Here is a 19,464-nt window from a genome sequence, read left to right as displayed (position 1 = left end):
TTTCTTTTTTGGATGTATGAGAACAGCCTTAACCTGATGTCTGATTGATGTTTGGTTCATCAGACTAGGAGGTTATTATATTTTCTTGAGTAATTGGTTGCTGTCACCATCTTTATTTCGTTCGGCCCTTCTAAACTGCATTTTCAACTTTGGTGTCTTAAGTAAAAATGAGGAAACACTGCTCCAAAACAAACTAATCCATGTTTACTACTTGTTTTCATTTTCTTATAATGTCAGTAAAAAGATGTGTTTTTTAAAATTAATTAATGAAATTGGTTGTTTTTCTAATTGGCTTCTTCAAATTTGCATGGTTCTTGCCCATTTTTATTTACCATCCTTGTTACTTGGAATGATTGAGATCTTTGGCACCTTTGATATAATAGATGATGATTGTACTTTTAATTTTTTAAGTAGCTATTGGAAGCTTTCTTCAGTAAATAACTATCATGTCAGTACTACTGAAGGAAATTAAAGAATTGGAAGATCTATTTTTACCCAGGATTATTTAGTAAATAGGTCTGTAGATAACCAATATTGTAAAGGGGAAAATGCAAATAAAACCATTCCTGTGTCTGGATGAGTTGGAGAACATTTTCCAGTTTCAAAAATTCCTTTATTTCTGTTTATTTTCTCAGGAAAATGGCATCTTTCCTGAACAGATTTTATAAGGATGAGTGAACAAATGTTCCTTTGAGCTTTTGGAGACAAGCATTATATAGAAGCAAATAAAGTCCAGGGACTTTTCCTGAGATTTAAATTCATTAGCACAGGACAGACGGTGACCATAAGAAAGAATCAAGGTTTTAAGTGGACAAGTTAATGTCAGAAGTGGAGGCTGTGTTTATTTTTCCCTTCAGTATTTCTCTGCTTCCACATCCTTTACCACCTCCAGCCGACACATAAAGCAATGCTTTTTAACTGTATCCCCTCCTCCCCAATTTTGTTTTGCAACTATGCTTGGAGAACAGCAATAGATAATTTTAATTAAATGGTATGGATGTTTTTCCAGGGGGAACTACATGTAATAGGATTGTTTTAGCTTTTAACTTTCACTATTGGATTAAGATCTGTTTTCAAATTGCTAAACTCCATTATTCTTGGCCTGAACCACGCTTTCCACTGGAAATTTCTGTGTTTGTCTCTTAACACATTTGGAACCACCTCATCTTTCTCTTAAAATCAGAACTTCTGTGGTTTTCACAAAGTAAGGCTCATTCTTAGAAGCCATCCTTAACCAACCCCCTTCTTTTTTTCAACCTTGGAGATGTATGTCATGATGCCGGCTTTCTTTTTACAGTGTTGCCTTATTCTCTTCCATTCCTCTTTCCTGCCCCCAGCTAATCTCTGGTAGGTACTAGTCCTGCAGTTGGTCTGGGAATTATCTGCCTACCTGCGATGATTTTCAATTTCTCTCTTTCCTGTATACCATCTTTAGATTCATTTATTCTCTCTTTGCAGAAGCTTTGCAGGTGTCACCATTGCCTACAGAATCGAGTTCCTATTCCTTAGACTTGTAGGCTTCTGTATTGAACATTTCTTTGCTATTCTCACCCTTAACGTGTGCTGTCTTCACAAGTAGACTACTAACTTTTTGAGGGTAAGGTCTCTGACTTTTACCTCTTAAAAGTGTTCATGTAGCACCTTGCATGTTGTGGACAATTAGAGATGATAGAATCTCTACTATTTATCCCTCTGTCTGCTTTTCTTCCGGACTGTCTGTCTGCTTGCCTTCCTGTCAGTCTGTCAGCCTGCCTCTGCTTCTCTGTCTATGCCAATTTGTTTATTGGTGTCTCAGGTCCTACGTTTCCTATTCGAGGAAAATGAGTCTGATGTCTCCTATGTTATCTGACATCTTTCCCCACTCTTTTTTTTTTTTTTTTTTTGTAGGCACATAAACTCAGCTTCTACTCTTCTAGATTTCCAAGATCTAACAACCAGTTTTTTTCACATAACATCATGATGTTTCCTTTCTGGGTCCTTGATAACATGAGAGCTCTGTATATTGTATGCCAAGGAAAATTATCCTTGTAGAGCATATAGTATTTTAAAGAATTTAAAAAATAGAAAGCAGACAAGTTCCTCATTATGTATATTGTTGTATTTCTGATTACCTTACATACAATGAAAGTGATAAGTTAATATTATAGGTGATGGCAAAGTTGACATAGAGCAATTGCTTTTTTCATTTAAACAACTAATCTGGATATGATTTTGACAGCTCAGATAGGTTAGTTCTGCTGCCTGGAAGCATGTCCGATCTTTGTAGACACAGTGCAGTCACTTTACAAGATACTGTTAGTTCATTAAACAGTTAAACATAGAGTTACCATTTGACTCAGCAGTTCCACTCTGAGGTGTATCCCCAAGACCAATGAAAACATGTGGCCACACAAAACTTGAATGTGACTGTTCATAGCACCATTGTTCAGACTAGCCAAACGGTGGAAACAATCCTAATGCTCATTAACAGGTGAAAGGAGGAAAAGTAAGTGCTCGTCCGTGCCTGGAAAAATATGCAGCCATTAAAAAAGAATAAAATACTGATATCTGCTACAACATGGATGAACCTTGAAAGCAGTATGCTAAATGAAAGAATCCAGGTACAAAAGACCACATATTACATAGTTTCATTCATATAAAATGTCCAGAACACATAAGTCTACAGAAACTGAAAAAAATAATAGTGGATGCTTAGGCTGAGGTGTGGAAATTTAGGGGAGAATTTCTTAAAAGGATTGGGGTTTGTTTTTAGAAGGGTGAAATATTCTAAAATTGATGGTAATGATGCTTACACAATTGTCTGTATATTCTAAAACCATTAAATTCTTTAACAGTGTTACCTTGATGGGGAATTAAATCTCAGTGGTTACAAAAAAATAATAGACATTAAGGTGTAATTTAATATCTTCTTTATTATTCTAATAACTTTCAATATTTGTCTTGATTAGGATGTTCCCTTTTTTTATGGGCTTTAATTACACCAAAATTTGTCTCACGCTTCCTCCTCACTTCTGAATACATTCATGCAGCTGGGCGGGTGATTCTGAAATTTAACATGCATCAGAGTTACTTGGCAGGTTCCAACTCCAGCGTTTCAAATTCATTACATCAGAGGTTGGCCTCAAGAATGTGCCTGACAGTTTTTTAACAATTTTTGACAGTTTCTAGGTCTTCCAACATCATTTATTTTTTTTAAAGCACTTTTATTAGCTTCTGAGCTTCTGGCCTTGGTAACACTTAGGTTTTAGCACTGCGTGATCTCTCTCGTTGTGCTGCACTCCCACAGCGCCTCTCTTTTACCGGTGAGAACATAGCTTTTTAGTGTTCTGTTTGCTTTCCTTTTGTGAGCACGATGCACCCCTCATCTGCCTAATGGGCTTCATGTTTGAGTGAAAGTTTGTTATCCAGTTTTTTAGTCTTGATTTTCTTTAACATTTGTAGCACTATTTTCTTTGCACATCTGCCTTAGAAAGTTTAGAATCTTTGTGCTGCACAAAATAAAATTTTGTGACTAGAAAACTGATAAAGGGATACACTTAAGAAGTTAGACACAAATGTCATTTATCATTTTTTGGAGTACTTTACTATTCTTAGTATTTGTTTTAATTCCCAGATTAAAGACCAACTTTAGTTTGTTTTAATTAGAACATTCTCATTTGACATCTTTTCAGTAGGTAAGCTTTATGTGGAAAAGTGTGACAAAGCATTCATTATTAGCAAATTCTTAATGAAGGAAACTGCTTTCGGAGGAAATTTATCTTCTTGATTTAAAACAAGCAAACAAAACATTTTCTGGAAAGGAAATATTCTTAGTATCTGTCATCATAAAGTCCTTAAGCCTCTTGTCCAATGTTGAGAATTAGTAATGGTTCAAAATACTTATTAAACTAATAAATGAATGAGCCATCGGCTGGGAATCTGGCAGATTGCTGGGATTACAGAGAAGATGAGACCCTTGCCTTGAAGGGATTTAAAGTCTGGTAGTGTGCATTGTAAATCAATCAGGGAGGATTTACTTAGCATCTAAGATTTACCAGTGCTGTGTAAGAGGCTTGAAGGGGGTCTGAGAGGCATAGAAAGAAGGCCCTGCCCTGGAGAGTTTTTAACCTGTGTTGAGATGAGACCCGGCACAAGAAATAACCGCCTGATCTGTATAGTGTATTGTGTGGTGGTGACTATGCGTGCTGTTGGAATTCAAAAAGGGGCGTTGGGGATTGAGCTGGAGATGTGTGCGCGTGCACACACATCGGGAGTTCATTGAAAAACAGCTGCAGGCAAAAATGTCATCTCTGATAATAAATTGCAAGGAGCTCAAAAGTGATGTTTCAAAAAGGAAAAAAACAGCTTTTTTTTCTAAAGGTTCTAAATTCTTTATTGTACTGGTGTGGAAGGAGCAGCTGTTGGCAGGCTATCAAACTGAGGAATCATGATGGATGCTGGCCAGTGTAATGCCCCTCTCCTGCCTACTGTGTTGTTAGAGGACATTTTACATTGGGCTTTGACTGGCACCACAGAGTTTGGGGAACCGTCTGGAAGGGCAGAAAAACCTAGAAGCCAAAAAACGGAAGCTTACTTAGAATGTTTTACAGTGTTGGAATAAGTAATGCAGAATTGTATTTTATGAGCAAAGGTAGGAATATAATGAAAAATATGGAATATGGGGAATATTAGAAACAACCCTTGGGCTTATCCCACATTCAAGTGTTAGAAAAAATCTCAAGTCACTAGGACTTTGGAAAACTCTATTTCTAATAGCCGTTCTGAGCCAAAATATGGGGTTTTCTCTCTTTTATATAATAGTAACGGGAACCTAGTCCCGTACAGGGAAGGCTGTGTGCCGCAAGTGGGCATTATAGCTTAAAACTCTTTGAATTTAATTTAAAAATTCCTTTTGCCTTATAGGTGTTCTATGTATGTGTATTGAATTGTTAAATTTTTGTTGATTGTTTTATTGCACTAACATTGGTCTTGCAGTGGGTCTTGTGACTTCAAATTTATGAGAACATCGAACTTGATTTAGGCAGATTTTTAAGTTGAGACCATATGTTTGCTCAAGTGAATTAGTCAATAAATTATAAGTATGGTGGGTATGTACATAATATATATTTACCTTTTTTTTCCAAAATGATTTAATAAGGAAATTTAAATTTAACCTACTTTCCAACAATGCTGATTAATTATGTATAAAATAGTTATCTTACCCATAAAGACTGTAATAATATTGGACCCTTATATCACATGTGGTAATATTTCCAAATGTATAAAAGATAAAAATGTAAAGAATAAAAATCTTTGAAGACAATTTAGTTAGGATATATGTGAATGTAGGGTGAGAAAAAGTTCATCTTAACTAGGGATTGGAAACCCAGAGATTTAAAAGATAGGCATTTGGACTATGTCAGAAACCTAGTAAATTTCTGTAGTTGGAAATGTCACAAACAGTGTTAAAAGAAAAACAGATTTGGAATAATAAGTATAAAGAGATGATAAAAGGTTTTATCTATAACATAAAGAGAACTGTTATGTATATGAGTAAAGATAAATAAGAGCCAAGTTTGTAAAAAAAAAATTTTTTTCCAAGCTAAAAAAATAAGCGTTTTAGAAGAAAATAAATTCTGGTAAACCCGAAACATATGAAAAGGTGCTCAAATTCACTGTAGTTGAGGAATGCATGTTAACATAGCGAGATGCCTTATTATACTTATTAAGAGTGGCAGAAATGAGAGTAATAGCTATTGCTGTTGGAGACATAGGAAATGGGATAATCTGATACTGTTAGCAGAGATGGGAACTATTATATGTGTTCTTTGGGAAGTAATCTGGTAATCGCAATATAGAAAGCACGTGTCTCTTTAATTCTGCAGTTCCGACTATGACTCTCTCCCATAGAAACATAAACTATGTATGTGTGAAAAATGTGTGTATGTACACATATATAGACATTTAATGCAGCACCTAATAGAGGCAGAAAGCTGGAACACAAAGTAAATGCCTATCCATAGTTGAATATTATCATATATTATGGTATATCTGTGTCATAGAATATTATGCCACGTTGGGGGAAAAAGGGATTAGGCTATATTAGCTGCCTTGGAATTTCAGTGAGGTATAATTGAGAGAGAAGTAAAGCAAGATGCAGAAAAGTTCCAATTACATAATTCTATTTTTGTAAGTTAGAAAAGTCCATATATACATACTTTAGTGTATGTATGTGAAAATTTACATGTGTTGATAAACATGTAGAAGCATGGCCCTCATGTTTCTTGGACAGGGGTTGAAGGACATAAGGTGACATTTATGAGCAAAGAAAAGAGAGAAAATGAAAAATGAAAGTGTAAAAATAACAAACAAAAACATTATGATAGGAACAAATTTGTATATGTAAGTTTTAAGACATTTATATAGATTGCATATATGTATTTAAAAATACAATTTTAAAAAGCTGAGAACAATCTGAAAGAGGGAGACTGCTGATATGTGTGCCAAAATAATTGACCATAGACATACCTTTTGGCTGGAAGTTACTGGCAGAACTGTAATGATGTTGTGAAAAATACCACTTGACAACCACAAAAAGCTTATCTCCAGTCTTAGAAAAAAAAATTTTTTTGAGGTTGATATTCCCTTTTATATTGTAACTACATCTTCAATTTACTGAATAGGGAAAAAAATTCAAAAATTACTGCATTACGTCAGTAAAGAAATAGGTAATGATAACACTGGCGTGTGATACAGATTGGTTCTGGATATAATGGCACACTGTATGGGGTGAGGTATGTAATTTGACTGAGGGAGGTCACAGAAGGCTTCCTCTAGAAAGCAGAAGAAGATGTGTTCTAGGCAGAACGGCAACAGAGAAGAAAGTGAGGAGTATGGATTTCTGTGTTAAGTGCAATGGCGCAAACCAATCAGCTAAGTAATAGATTGTAAATGGAAATTGCTTCATTTTATTGACTCTAAGGCTCCATTGATCGCAAGATGTGTCATTATTTTATGTTCAACTCAGGAAGACCTGCTTGTTAAACTACTTGTTATACATACATTTATATCTCGTGGTTTCTCTGGGTCAGGAATTCAGGAACAAATGAGGCAGGTGGTTCTGGCTTATGATTTCTTAGGATGGTTACCCTCAAGATATTGGCGAGGAGGACAGTCATCTGAAGGCTTGTCTGGGGCTAGAAAACCCACTTTCAGGATGGCTCCCTCACATGGCTGACAGGAGAATCTCACATGCCCCATGGAGATGCTAAATTCCCTTATAACATGGAAGTTACCTTTTCACAGAGTAATCAATCCATGAACATGAGTGAGGAAGATTCTGTACTATCTTTTATGACCTTGTTTCAGAAATCACTTACCATTACTTGTATTATTCATCAGAAGTGAGTCACTAGATCCAGCCTACTTTCAGTGGGAGAGAAATTAGACTCTACCTAGGAGCCCAATGGGGAGGCGGGGAGAGGGCTCCATCCCAGGCTGCTGAGATCATAACCTGAGCCCAAGTTAGACGCTTAACTCACTGTGAGTCACCTGGGCACCCTCTGACCATTAAAGAATTTGTAAATAATTTCTTTTATCTTTGTTTAGTGTTCTGTCTTTGCAGTAAAACATAAATACCACATCTCAACCATAAAAGCACTTGTGCTTTTTGTCTTACGAATTTGATTGTAACCAATCCTATTTTTCTTTTTCTTTTTCTTTTTCTTTTTTTTTTTTAAAGATTTTATTTATTTATTCAACAGAGAGAGACAGCCAGCGAGAGAGGGAACACAAGCAGGGGGAGTGGGAGAAAGAAGCAGACTCATAGCAGAGGAGCCTGATGTGGGGCTCGATCCCACAACGCCGGGATCACGCCCTGAGCTGAAGGCAGACGCTTAACCGCTGTGCCACCCAGGTGCCCCCAATCCTATTTTTCTCATTAGCTTTTGAGTTCTATAACTGAAGATTCTTATACTCCTGTGGTTTTCAAGAATGTTACCCTGGTAGCTGGGAAAGAAATAACCTCTTTATCAGTAATAGAACTTTCAGATACACCATCTTTTAGATCGAGTTTTTGATCTAAAAGTTGATGTGTAGCTAATAAGAAGGGAAGGTGAACATAAAACTGTGAGATGTCTGAATTTGTCTTCTAAGTAAATAATTGGGATTTTAAGAATTGCTTACTGGTTGGTCATCTGGTTTACATTTGATTTTTACCTACTTGTTTAACTGAGAGGAAGAATCCTTTTGGAATAAGAAAAATTACAGTTTTAGCAATCCCAGAAATCCAAAGTGTGGAGCACTGCGGTTTACACGTGGGACGTTTGTTATGCCAGGCTTCAAGCTACTGTACGTGATTGCTCAGGAGAATAAATAGTCCCGTTAGATGTGAATTTTAAAGATTTTTTTAAAAAAGATTTTATTTATTTATTTGACAGAGATAGAGACAGCCAGCGAGAGAGGGAACACAAGCAGGGGGAGTGGGAGAGGAAGAAGCAGGCTCATAGCTGAAGAGCCTGATGTGGGGCTCGATCCCATAACGCCGGGATCACGCCCTGAGCCGAAGGCAGATGCTTAACCGCTGTGCCACCCAGGCGCCCCAGTTGTGAATTTTAATAGTAATATTTATATACTGTTCAAATAGAATTTACCTGAATATTAAAAACTAGACACTACTAAAAAACTGCCTTTTATTTTTTGTTGCCTTTGATTTCTTTCATCAGCATTTTGTAATTTTTACCATGTAGAGCCTTTCTGTGTATTTTTACATTGATGCCTAAGTATTTTGATGTTTTTGAGGTGTTTATAAGTGATAATTTGTTTTAAATTTGAGTTTCTACATGTTCATTGTCAGTATATAGAAATGGGATTGGATTTTATGTGGGGTTGAAGTGGTCCTCATGTGAAAAACGACACTGTTTGTTCCCATAGGAAATAATGAACCACATGAATGACTTTGCTCTTATTTAGGCAAAATCTTCAAGATTTTTTTTTGGTAATTTTTGATGTTTTCCTATCATTTTCAACCACATCATATAAATCACTTTAAATGTAACTTTATTTGTTGGGGAAAACTTTACAAAGAAAGTATTTGCCCAGAGAAAATATTTTGCTAAGGAAATGAGTGATCCATGATACATACTGTTTTTGAAATACACTTAGAGCATAGTATATGCAGAAACAATAACTGAAGCTTAATTTTTCTGTCAGCTATTTTTCAGATGAAACTGGTTCTGATTATTTGCTTAGTTTTTAAAAAGTCAGCATCATCAGACTTGCCTCTAAAATCGCTCAGTATATTCCCTTCTAAATAGACACTTACATTACACATAATGATTTGGACAGCTAGTTAATGACATTTAAAATGAACTTACACATATTGATTTGTTTATTCAATCATCTGTTTAAAAGCATATATTGGGTAAATTCAAGAGTCAGCACACACAGATTCATATCTGAAGTCTTGCAGTGGATTTATGTGTTACTTTCTCAGTAGCCTCCGGTTTGCTAGTAACTTCGTTATTCTCTGATAAGACCTGCCTTTATTGGTTCACGTTGACTTTGCTCCCTTCACACGGTATTCACTAGCACTCTTTATTGGTTGCAGAGTTACAACCACCATAAATAAATAAAGCATGAGGAGAAGGAAGAGACAGAATAGTCAATTTATTTTCATGCATTTTTGGTTACCACCTAAATCACAATTGTCAGAGGAAAGTGGAGTTTAATGGTCATCCTTAACAAGTTTAGGAAAAAATGTGCCGTTTTACTCTTTCCGTGTTGTGTTTTATGGATGTATCACATTTGGTTCAGAATCATGATGATCTAATAATGACACTTTATTACCCAATCTTGATGAATAAGATTGGGAAGGGTTGTTTATTTTATCCTTCCATTTCACTATAACTAACACTTTGACAAGAGTGAGAGATGCTGACTGATGTTATACAGAGACTGTGTTTAATGTTTTTTAATGAAGTGCTTGAGTTAAAATAGAAATATCTCTGGCCAAATTCAGACCCTGGCAGGTAAGGCTTATTCCGTGTGGTCTGTTTGTTGGTTGGAGTTCTGTCAAGCTTCATTTCAAACGTGTGGACTGAGGGTTATAATACAAATACATAGGATTACAAATGTTTAGAGTGAATAATCTTTTACAGTGTTTTAATTTTGTTTTACCTGCCAAATGCTCAAGTGAAATCCTATATGAGAAATCTTCTGGGAGTTCCCAGGCCAGGAAACAGATGCAAGTGGAGCCTGCTGGTTGAGGTGGCCTCAGCAGTGCTGGCTACCAGGCTGCCCCCTGTAGCCTCCGTGTCTCTGCACTGGTCTGTTAAGCTATAAAATTAAAGGGATTCTTGCTCATCTCTTCTTTGCTGTTTCCTAGGCTTTTTTCTTTTCATGTTAGGTAGGTAAGCTGGTAACTGCCTTTGATTATAAGGAAGTTTAAAATGATGGAATGATGTATTTTAACTACTTTGGATGGAATAGATCCAAAGTTGCTTTATTTTGTTTAACTTCATGAGCTGATATAACTGTAGGCAACATGACTGTTTGGAGAGGAAGATAATTTTTAGAGAATTGAACGTTTTAATACATAACCTGAGAGAGAGAATCAATCCAAAGTAAATAGAATTCCATTATGCTTTCATCATTTTGGCATTTGTTAACCGTTTCCTTGTGTTGGCTGTGTAAGAGAATAGTGAAAAAGGAAAAAAGATGCTTAAAACGAACTGTTTTGTAAATTTAACATATTTTGTGTTTTCAATTATGTGAGGTTTGAACCGGTATTCTTTGATTAAAACATTTAAATGATTTTTTTTTAAAGATAGAATTAAGGGTATCATATTTGCCCTTTGACAGCTGGAATACAGTGTTTGTCCCTTGGAATGGCCTGATAGTGTGGCTTGTCCTTTAGCCAAAACAAGATTTATTGAGGCTAGGTTGCTTCGAGACTAAAGAACTGTCCGTGGGTATTTTGGAAAACTGCCTTGTGGATCTATCCATCATTCTTCTGAAGGAGCCACTCATGGCATTTGTGAAGCATGTTAACAGTGAATGTTCTTTATATATGGTTTTTAATCATTTGAACAAAGTTTTATTTGAGGATCATAAAACTTTATTATTTTCCTTTTAGGTGTTATAAGATTTATTCATTATTACCCTAATGTAAGTGGGATTTCCAGACACAACATTGGTGTGTATCTTGGTATAACATTTGAGTTTATGACTGAAAGAAATATAGGATTATTTAAAAAGCAGTTAAAAGTTTAAAAAGAAGTTAAATGGTAGAGTTTTTTAATGAAATTTTTCAAACATTAAGAGAATGGCATAACATCCCTACTGCAAATCTATGGAGAGTGTGTGTGTGCGTGTCTGCCTCCCAGTTGTCTACAATGGAATCTCTGTTTTTTTAATTTTATAAATAGAAACAATAAAATCTGCATTGCTGGATTACTATGAGGATAAAGTGAGAATATCTAATCCTGGAAAACTATAAATACTTGATAAATTTTAGTCATTATTAGAAATGTTATTTTTAAAAACATCATACAGTTTCTACCCTTTTAGGTTTTTTGGAGTTTCTTGAATGTAATATTACCAGTGGTCCAGTGATAATGTTTGCCAAGTCTTATTCTCCTTATTCTGTTTAAGGACTATATTAGATTATTTCTTCAACTGAATTAGTATTCCATTTGTTCTTAAGAACAAAAATGAATGGAAAATGTAAAAGACAAAAGGCAGCCCATCTTACCAACCCCAATATTTTTATCAAAATTGCAAATGCAATTTAAGATTTTAGACAAAGTTAAAAACAAAAAAGGAACAAAAGAGGACATCAGTTTTTTTTGGTTTTTTTTTTAAGATTCTATTTATTTGACAGAGAGCGAGAGCACAAGCAGGGGGAGTGGCAGAGGGAGAAGGAGAAGCAGACTCCGGACCAAGCAGGGAGCCCGATCCGGACCAAGCAGGGAGCCCGATGTGGGGCTTGATCCCAGGACCCTGGGATCATGACCCGGGCCAGAGGCGGATGCTTAACCGACTGAGCTACCCAGGCAGAGGGCACCATATTTTTGATTTAGTATACTGCAATTTTACTGATTTCATTTATTTCAGTGTTTTCCGCTGGAGTCTTTAGAGTTTTCTATATATAATGTCCTCTGTTAATAGTGAAAGTTTTACTTTTTTCCAATTTGGATGCCTTTTATTTCTTTTGTTTGTCTAATTGCTCTGTCTAGGACTTCTAATACCATGTTGAATAAAAGTGGTGAGAGTGAACATCTTTGTCTTATTCCTGATCTTAGAAGACAAACTTTTAGCTTTTCTCCCTTGAGTATAATATAACCCATGGGCTTGTCATATATGGCCTTTATCATGTTGATATATGTTTCCTCTGTAACTGCTTTGTGGGGTTTTTATCATAAATCGATGCTATATTTTGTCAAGTCTTTATCTATTAAGATGATCATGTGATTTTTATTCATTTTGTTAATACAGTGTATCACATTGACTGTGGATGTTGAACCATCCTTGTATACCTGGAATCAATCCTACTTGATCATGGTATATGATCTTTTTAATGTATTGATGAATTTGGTGCGCTCATATTTTGTTGAGAATTTTTGCATCTATGTTCGTCAGAGATATTGGCCTGTAATTTTCTTTGGTTGTGGCATCCTGGTCTGGTTTTGGTATCAGGATACTTCTGGCCTTGTAAAATCAGTTTGAAAGTATTCTCTCCTCTTCTGTTTTTCAGAAGAATTTAGGAAGGATTGGTATTAATTCTTCCTTTTAAATATTTGGTAAAATCTAGTGAAGGCATCTTGTCCTTGACTTTTGTTTGAATCACTAATTAAAGAAAATCCCCCTAACAGTCACCTTTCTAAAAATCAGCCTGTTCACATTTTCTGTTTCATTATGATTTAGTCTTAGTAGGTTGTATGTTTCCAGGAATTTATCCGTTTCTTCCAGGTTGTCCAATTTATTGGCATGTAATTGTTCATAGTAATCTCTTAATGATCCTTTGTATTTCTTTCATGTCAGTTGTAATATCTCCTCTTAAATTTCTGATTTTGAGTCCTCTTCCCCCCCTCTGTTGATGAGCTTATCTATACGTTGTCAATTTTCTCTTTTTAAAGAACCAACTCTTTCTTTGATCTTTTCTATTGTCTTTTTAGTTTCCATTTCATTTTTTCTACTCTAATCTTTCCTTCCTGTTACTAAGTTCGGGCTTTGTTTATTCTTTTTCTAGTTTTCTGAGTTGTAAAGTTAGGTTGTTCATTTGACTTTTCTTTCTGGTTGTGGGGGTAGGTGTGTGAGAGGAATTGAACCTTTTTTTCTTTTCTTTTTCTGGGGAGGTTGTTAAATAGATTGGAGAGAAAAGGAAAGGGCACCAAGGGGAAATGATATATAATAGTAAAATCTGTAATTGTATCAGCAAAAATATCCCGTTAACACCTTGGAGTATTTCCTTCTAATTTAGTGTGTATGCACATGTGTGAGATTATATTTACTATAATAGGACATATTCTTTGAAAATTCTTTGTTTATTGATGTGTCATAATTACTTTCAGCAGTCCTGTTGCTCTGTTCTGCAGAATAAATGAAGTAGTATTTTCTTTCTTTGGCCTCTAAAAGAAGCATCCCTTTAGCGGAAGCACAGCTGACCAGTTTCTGCTTGTATGTTTTTTTCCCCTTTGCACTGATATTCCTCCTCATATTTTTTCTCATCATGTGCTAAACTAATTCATAAGAACATTTTTTTTTTCCGCTTGGAGGAGTCCAAGATGGCGGAGGAGCAGGAGGCTTAAATTTCGTCTGGTCCCAGGAATGGAGCCAGATAGCTATCAGACCATTCTGAACACCTACAAACTCAACTGGAGAATGAAGAAAAGAATAGCAGCAACTCTAAGAACAGAATAGCCACCACTTTCTGCAAGGAACCCAGTTTAAAACAGGAGTTGAGCTCCAGCTCGGCGTTCCAAGATGGCGGAGGAGCAGGAGACCTAAAGTTCGTCTGGTCCCAGGAATTCAGCGAGAGAGCTACCAAACCATTCCGAATACCTATGAATGCAACTGGAGAATGAAGAAAAGAGTAGCAGAAACTCTATGAACAGAAAGGCAACCACTTTCTGCAAGGAGGAGAAAAGATGGAGGAGGAGTAGGCGACCCTTTCTCAGCTGGTCCGAGTCGAGCTGGATATCTACCAGACCATTCTGAACACCCACAGAATCAGCCTGAGACGCAGGAAGATACATCTGGATCTCTACAAATGAACATCTCCAGTGCTGAGTATTGAGGTACGAAGCGGGGAGCTGTGAATCCGAGCACAGATATAGGAAGATAAAGGGAAGGGGGAGGGAGCCTCTGCGCTCAGGCGCCGGGAAGCAATAGCCCCTTGTGCTGGGGAGCGGGCTGGACTCTCAGACCAGCACCCGCAAGAGAGCGGACTGAGACAGTGAGCATGGGAACGCCCGTGTCCAAACTGAAAACAGGAGCTCCCGACCGCACACTCGAACTAGAGTGAAACCGAGAGCTCAGGAGTGCAAGCGCGACCAGACTGAAAACTGGCGCTCCAGAGCACAGGCGAACCATACTGAAACAGGGAGCTCGGGAGCTCGGGAGCGCGCGTGGGAACCGGGGGCAGCAGGCAGTGTTAGAAGCACAAAGGACAGAGACTTACTGGCCCTGGAAGTGAGGGCTGGCACACAGGCTGTGGGGAGCACATCCCGGGTCGCTGCAGGGTTTTTAGCAGCACCAATTGAAACAGAGTTAAAGTGGCCAGAACATCAGTGGAGAACGGTCCGCGATCCCTCTGTTCTGAGACAGAGGCTGAATTTCAGCCGCTGCTGCTCTCTCAGAAGAGGCATAGCAAACCGCCAGGGAAAGCCGCCAGAGAACAAAAGCCCGGAAATACCGGCTCACAGGGTGCCCATCCCCATCCCCCCTCGCAGGGGACACGGAGACTCTACCCAAACAGGGTTTCCTGAGTATCGGCAGGCAGGCCCCTCCCCCAGAAGGCAGGCTGAAAAATCAAGAAGCCCACAACCCGGAGCGCCTGAGTGGCGCAGTCACCAAGCACCTGTCTTCGGATTAGGGTGTGATCACAACGCTCCGTAAGGAGTCCTTCATCGGGCTTCTCCACCGGGAACCTGCTTCTTCCTCTCCCACTCCTCTGCTTGGGTTCCCTTTCTTGCTGACTGTCTCTCTCTCTCTCAAATAAATAAATAAACTCTTTAAGGAAGAAGCCCACATCCCTAAGATCTCTATAAAACAAGGGCGCACGGCCTGGGTCCCAGTCAACACTTGGGCTCTGGACAACCCTGCAATCTCTCTTCATCAGAATGACGAGAAGGAGAAGTCCCCCCCAGCAAAGAAAAGATAATGAGTCTGTGGCCTCTGCCACAGAATTGGCCTCGGCCACAGAATTAATACATATGGATGTATCCCAATTATCAGAAATGGAATTCAGAGCAACAATGGTCAAGATGATGAGTAAACTTGAAAAAAGCATCAGAGAAAGCGTTGCTGAGAATATAGAATCCCTAAGGGCAGAAATGAGAGCGAATCTGACAGAAATTAAAAATTCTATGAGCCAAATGCAGTCAAAACTAGAGGCTCTGACGGCCAGGGTCACCGAGGCAGAGGAACGCGTTAGCGAATTGGAGGATGGGTTAGTAGAAGAAAAAACGAAAATAGAAGCTGGTCTTAAAAAAATCCACGCCCACGAATGTAGATTACGGGAGATTACTGACTCTATGAAACGATCCAATGTCAGAATCATCGGCATCCCTGAAGGGGTGGAGAAAAACAGAGGTCTAGAAGAGATATTTGAACAAATTGTAGCTGAAAACTTCCCTAATCTAGCAAGGGAAACAAGCATTCGTGTCCAAGAGGCAGAGAGGACCCCATCCAAGCTCAACCAGGACAAACCTACGCCACGGCATGTCATAGTGCAATTCGCAAATATTAGATCCAAGGATACAGTATTGAAAGCGGCCAGGGCAAAGAAATTTCTCACGTACCAAGGCAAAGGTATCAGGATTACGTCAGACCTGTCTACAGAGACCTGGAATGAGAGAAAGGCTTGGGGGGGCATTTTTAAAGCTCTTTCAGAGAAAAACATGCAGCCAAGGATCCTTTATCCAGCAAAGCTGTCATTCAGAATTGATGGAGAAATAAAGACGTTCCAAAATCGCCAATCATTAACCAATTTCGTAACCACGAAACCAGCCCTACAGGAGATATTAAGGGGGGCTCTATAAAGGTAAAAAGGCCCCAAGAGTGATACAGAGCAGCAAGTCACAACCGATACAAAGACTTTAAAGAGAAATGGCATCATTAAAATCATATCTGTCAATAATCTCTATCAATCTAAATGGCTTAAACTCTCCCATAAAACGCCACAGGGTTGCAGATTGGATAAAAAGACATGACCCATCCATTTGCTGTCTACAAGAGACTCATTTTGAACCCAAAGATGCATTCAGACTTAGAGTAAGGGGATGGAGTACCATCTTCCACGCAAATGGACCTCAAAAGAAAGCTGGAGTAGCAATTCTCATATCAGATAGACTGGATTTTAAACTAGAGGCCATAGAGAGAGATACAGAAGGGCACTATATTATTCTTAAAGGAAGTATTCAACAAGTGGATATGACAATTATTAATATATATGCCCCCAACAGGGGAGCAGCAAGATACACAAGCCAACTCTTAACCAAAATAAAGAGACATATAGATAAGAACACAGTAATAGTAGGGGACCTCAACACCCCACTATCAGAAATAGACAGAACACCCTGGCAAAAACTAAGCAAAGAATCAAAGGCTTTGAATGCCATACTCGACGAGTTGGACCTCATAGATATATATAGAACACTACACCCCAGAACCAAAGAATACTCATTCTATTCAAATGCCCATGGAACATTCTCAAGAATAGATCATGCTCTGGGACACAAAACAGGTCTCAGCCAATACCAAAAGATTGAAATTATCCCCTGCATATTCTCAGACCACAACGCTCTGAAATTGGAACTCAACCACAAGGAAAAACCTGGAAGAAACTCAAACACTTGGAGGCTAAGAACCATCCTGCTCAAGAATGACTCGATAAACCAGGAAATCAAAAAACAAATTAAACAATTTATGGAGACCAACGAGAATGAATACACAACGGTCCAAAACCTATGGGATACTGCAAAGGCAGTCCTAAGGGGGAAATACATAGCCATCCAAGCCTCACTCAAAAGAATAGAAAAATCTAAAATGCAGTTTCTATATTCTCACCTCAAGAAACTGGAACAGCAACAGAGGGACAGGCCTAACCCACTGACAAGGAAGGAGTTGACCAAGATTAGAGCAGAAATCAATGAATTAGAGACCAGAACCACAGTAGAGCAGATCAACAGGACTAGAAGCTGGTTCTTTGAGAGAATCCATAAAATTGATAGACCACTGGCAAAACTTGTCCAAAAACAAAGAGAAAGGACTGAGATTATTAAAATTATGACTGAAAAGGGAGAGGTCACGACCAGCACCATTGAAATTGCAAGGATTATTAGAAACTTTTATCAACAGCTATATGCCAAAAAACTAAACAATCTGGAAGAGATGGAGGCCTTCCTGGAAACCTATAAACTACCAAGACTGAAACAGGAAGAAATAGATTTCTTAAATAGGCCAATTAACTATGAAGAAATTGAGTCAGTGATAAACAACCTTCCAAATAATAAAACTCCAGGCCCAGACGGTTTTCCTGGGGAATTCTACCAAACATTCAAAGAAGAAATAATACCTATTCTCCTAAAGCTATTTCAAAAAATAGAAACAGAAGGAAAGCTACCAAACTCATTCTATGAGGCTAATATTACCTTGATCCCCAAACCAGGCAAAGACCCCCTCAAAAAGGAGAATTACAGACCGATTTCTCTAATGAATATGGATGCCAAAATCCTCAACAAGATCCTTGCTAATAGAATCCAACAGTACATTAAAAGGATTATCCATCATGACCAAGTGGGATTCATACCTGGGATGCAAGCATGGTTCAACACTCGCAAATCAATCAATGTGATACATCATATCAACAAGAAAAGACTCAAGAACCATATGATCCTCTCAATTGATGCAGAAAAAGCATTTGACAAAATACAGCATCCTTTCCTGATTAAAACCCTTCAGAGTGTAGGAATAGAGGGTACATTTCTCAATCTCATAAAAGCCATCTATGAAAAGCCTACTGCAAGCATTATTCTCAATGGGGAAAAGCTGGAAGCCTTTCCCTTAAGATCAGGAACACGACAAGGATGCCCACTCTCGCCACTATTATTCAACATAGTACTAGAAGTCCTTGCAACAGCAATCAGAAGACAAAAAGGGATCAAAGGTATCCAAATCGGCAAAGAAGAAGTCAAACTGTCTCTCTTTGCAGATGACATGATACTCTATATGGAAAACCCAAAGGAATCCACTCCCAAACTATTAGAAGTTATAGAACAATTCAGTAAGGTGGCAGGATACAAAATCAATGCCCAGAAATCAGTTGCATTTCTATACACGAATAACGAGACTGAAGAAAGAGAAATTAGGGAATCCATCCCATTTACAATAACACCAAAAACCATGCGTTACCTTGGAATTAACTTAACCAGAGACGTAAAGGACCTATATGCTAGAAACTATAGATCACTTTTGAAAGATATTGAGGAAGACATAAAAAGATGGAAAAATATTCCATGCTCATGGATTGGAAGAATTAACATAGTTAAAATGTCCATACTACCCAGAGCAATCTACACTTTCAATGCTATCCCGATCAAAATACCGAGGACATTTTTCAAAGAACTGGAACAAATAGTCCTTAAATTTGTATGGAACCAGAAAAGGCCCCGAATCTCCAAGGAACTGTTGAAAAGGAAAAACAAAGCTGGGGGCATCACAATGCCGGATTTCGAGCTGTACTACAAAGCTGTGATCACAAAGACAGCATGGTACTGGCACAAAAACAGACACATCGACCAATGGAACAGAATAGAGAACCCAGAAATGGACCCTCGGCTCTTTGGGCAACTAATCTTTGATAAAGCAGGAAAAAACATCCGGTGGAAAAAAGACAGTCTCTTCAATAAATGGTGCTGGGAAAATTGGACAGCTACATGCAAAAGAATGAAACTTGACCACTCTCTCACACCATACACAAAAATAAACTCCAAATGGATGAAAGACCTCAATGTGAGACAGGAATCCATCAAAATTCTAGAGGAGAACATAGGCAACAACTTCTATGACATCGGCCAGAGCAACCTTTTTCACGACACATCTCCAAAGGCAAGAGAAATAAAAGATAAAATGAACTTATGGGACTTTATCAGGATAAAGAGCTTCTGCACAGCCAAGGAAACAGTCAAAAAAACTAAGAGACAGCCCACGGAATGGGAGAATATATTTGCAAAGGACACCACAGATAAAGGACTGGTATCCAAG

General features: G+C 37.9%; 1 protein-coding gene across 11 annotated transcripts in view; it reads left to right on the top strand.

Annotated features, from left to right (window-relative positions):
- TPK1 (thiamin pyrophosphokinase 1) overlaps positions 1-19,464 on the top strand; it is a 341,792-nt gene that overhangs the window by 85,588 nt on the left and 236,740 nt on the right. The window lies entirely within an intron of this gene.

Source organism: Ailuropoda melanoleuca, chromosome 1 (assembly GCF_002007445.2).
Source record: "Ailuropoda melanoleuca isolate Jingjing chromosome 1, ASM200744v2, whole genome shotgun sequence".
NCBI lineage: Eukaryota > Metazoa > Chordata > Mammalia > Carnivora > Ursidae > Ailuropoda > Ailuropoda melanoleuca.
Note: the sequence above shows the minus strand (reverse complement) of the source record. Positions and strands in the feature narration are given on the sequence as shown.